The following is a 3,901-nucleotide window of genomic DNA, read 5'->3' on the forward strand; positions in this document are numbered from 1 at the left end:
CCCCAATTCTATCCAAAGGAATACTGACAATGGATTGCTGTAGATGAGGAACAGCTGATCCTCCTGGAACAGGGACCTCTGGCTGACTAGATTTATCAGAAGGACAGATGGGGGCAATAGATGGGGGTCCTGACAACACAGTGGACATTGGCAGGGATGACAGAGTATGGAGGCTCTAGAGGGAGAAGAAGGCTGTTTATCTGACGAGTTTATATTCATACTCAGATGCCACGGAACTCAGAAAGTAAGTGACTGTGACCAGTAATAGTCATATATATAGAGATTAGAAATGCATGTGAAAACGTCTCAATGTCAGTTGCCTTAAAATGAATTTTTCTGTATGAAACTGTATTTTAACAACGAAGTGGAGATCTTTTCTAAACATTAAAACCTCATTTAATTTTATGTCTTGTAGAGTTTATAATCAGTAAAAGATTGTACAAGCGTAATAATTCCTCTGTAAACCTAAAAATGTACAGCCAATTTTGAAAGAGATGTACCCTAGCTCAGAAAAATGTTATTGAATAGGTTAATGCTGTTGTAATGAAATGCTTCTTTTAATTAAAATTAAAAAAAAACTCATGTCCCAGATTGTAGACATAAGGGAAAATAATGACAGCACTTTTATTAGGAAGACCCTCCTGCTAGAGGATTCAATACTAAACAGGCTTTGTAAAAAAAGAAGAAACACAACTTTTAATACGAGAACTTTTGCCAACTTGCATGAAGTTCATTGGTCACATTTTTAAAGGGTTTAAGTTTGAACATATATGCCTTGGCACAGATTTTTAAATTTAATAATTAAAGTGATGGTAGTTAAACATGCTGAAAATATGGGAACTTGATATAATGCCTGAAAGTGTGACAATAAAATACAGCATTTAAGAACACACACACAAAAAAAAAAAATTCCAAGGCCTGACTCACCTCCCTCTGCTCCCCTGGGCCTGCACAGCCTGCCAGCCTCTCTCCTGGGTAAGTCCAGCTGCCTGAGATCAGCATCTTTCCTGGGTCCTGGTCCCAGGCCAGTTCAACCCCCTAATTCCTGAGAACAACATCTTTCCTGAAAGGATCCAGACCCTAGGAGAAAGCCTGAGAGCATCTGATCCTCATCTGACTTGGGCCTCTGTGGGAACTCCTGAAGAAAAAGCAATCTGGCCACTCCAATATAAAATCAAAAGAGAGAACCAGAAGCTTAGACGAACCAGGTTTTCATGCCCCAAAAGTAAACCACAAAAGCACACAAAGTTTACAAAAACAAGCAGACCTAAACTTGAAGGCTTGAGTCTCACACAAGAATCAGAAACTACAAAAGAAATTCATATGTCAAAATCACAGAGAAAAAATAACATGAAAAACCAAAATAACATATCCTCACCAAATATCAATAGTCCTCTAGAGGAGTACAATGAGAATCCCCTAGAGATAATGCAGGACAAGGAACTCAAAAGAACAATTATGAACATGATAAAAGGATTCAGTGAATTTAAAGAACACAAAAAGAAATCAAAGAACTGAAGGAAGACAGAGATAAACTAATGAATGAATTCAGAAAAGAGCTAGAAATACTGAAGACTATTCAGGCTGAAATGAAGAAGGAAGTGAAACACTCAGTAAGCCAATTAGAAACTAAAAGAGAAAGCTTCACCAATAGGATGAATGAAATGGAAAACCGAATATCAAGACTGGAAGATAAAATGGAGGAACAAGACCACTCAGGCAAAGATTATGAAAAATTTAAGAATGTACAAGAATAAAATATGCAGGAATTGTGTGACACCATAAAAAGACCAAACTTACAAATCATAGGCATACAGGAAGGAGAAGAATACCAAGATAATTGCATGGACCATATCGTCAACAGAATCAAAGAAGAAAATTTCCAATTAAGGAAAGACATGCCAATATAAATACAAGAAGCATGTAAAACACCAAGTAGTCAGGACTAGAAAAGAAACTTTCCTCAGCACATCATAGTAAAAACACTAAACGTACAAAACAAAGAGACAATACTGAAAGCTGCAAAAGAACAAGTCACATATAAAGGAAAACCCATTAGGATTGCAGCTGAGTTTTCAATACAAACTATGAAAGCCAGAAGATCCTGGAAAAAAAAATATTCCCAGTTTTAAATGAACACAGATGCCAACCCAGATTGTTATACCCAGCCAAAATGTCTATTATAGTTGAAGGGGAAAGAAAAATCTTCCATGACATAAATAGGCTGAAAGAATTCATTTCCAAAAAATAGCCCTTCAGAGAGTTCTGGAAGCAATAGAAAGAGCTGAAGAAAGGAATGACCATACCCAAGAGGATGAAGAAAGAAATTCAGTGAAGGTATAACTGTGGAAAAGTACAGCTATATCAAGAATGTGAACAGAAATAAAAATGACAGGATTCAATACACATCTTTCCTTAATAACTTTAATGTCAATGGACTGAACTCCCCAGTAAAAGACAAAGACTATGTGAATGGATTAAGAAACAAAACACATCTTTTTGTTGTCTGCAAGAAACTCATCTCACTTTTAAGGACAGACAGTATCTCAAAGTGAAAGGATGGAAAAAAAATATACCATGAAAATGGATCTAAGAAAAAAAGCAGGCATAGCAATTTTAATATCTGACAAAATAGACTTTAAACTAAAACTAATCAGAAGAGATAAGGAGGGCCACTTCATTCTGATCAAAGGTAATAAGCTATTACAATCATGAACATATATTCACCAAACTCTGGGGCACCCAACTTCATAAAAACAGTACTACAGGACTTTAAGATGCAGATTAATCCCAACTCTTTAATAGCAGGGGACTTCAGTACCCCCACTGTCTCCATTAGATAGGTCAACAGGGCAGAGAGTTAATGGAGAGACATCTGAGTTAAACAATACCGTATATCAAATGGACCTAACAGACATCTACCGAGTGTTCCAGCCAAGCATCAAAGGATATACTTTCTATTCAGCGCCCCATGGAACTTTCTCCAAAATCGACCACATACTGGGGCACAAAACAAACCTCAACAAATACAAAAAGTCTGAAATAATTCCATGCATTCTATCAAACCACAAGGCCATAAAGCTTAAAATCAAAACCAGAAAAAGCCTTAGTCACCATATGAACACATGGAGATTAAACAATACACTCCTTCATGATAAATGGGTCAAGAGAGAAATTAAGAAAGAAATAAAAATATTCCTGGAAATAAACTAAAAGGAAAATACAACATAATAAAACCTCTGGGACATGCTGAAAGCTGTTCTTAGAGGGGAATTTATAGCTCTAAGTGCCTACATCAACAAATCAGAAAGAACATAAATAAATGACTTAACATTGCAACTCAAGACACTTGAAAAGCAACAACAAATGAAACCCAAACCCAGAAGAAAAGAAGAAATAACAAAAATCAGGGCAGAAATTAATGATATCAAAACAAAGAAAGCAATACAAAGCATCAAAGAATCCAAGAGTTGGTTCTTTGAAAAGATAAACAAGATTGACAGACCACTAGCCCAGTTAACCAAAAGAAAGAGCACCTCCAAATCAATAAAATCAGAGATGAAAGGGGAAACACACAACAGACACCAGAAAGATACAGAACATTATAAGAGAATACTTTTAAAAACATATATCCTACTAAATTTGAAAACCTAAAAGAAAGGGACAGATATCTAAAGGTATGAGAACCACCAAAGCTAAACCAAGAAGAGATTGACAGCTTAAACAGACCCAAAACACAGAAAGAAACTGAAACAATAATACAAAACCTACCAACTAAAAATAGCCCAGGTCCAGAAGGATTTACAGCAGAATTCTTTCAGACATTTAAAGAAGATCTACATCCAAGACTACTTAATTTATTCAAAAAGATAGAAATGGAGGGAGAACATCTAAATTCTTT

The sequence above is a fragment of the Nannospalax galili genome, unplaced genomic scaffold (genome assembly GCF_000622305.1).
Source record: "Nannospalax galili isolate Female #2095 unplaced genomic scaffold, S.galili_v1.0 scaffold726, whole genome shotgun sequence".
Taxonomy (NCBI): domain Eukaryota; kingdom Metazoa; phylum Chordata; class Mammalia; order Rodentia; family Spalacidae; genus Nannospalax; species Nannospalax galili.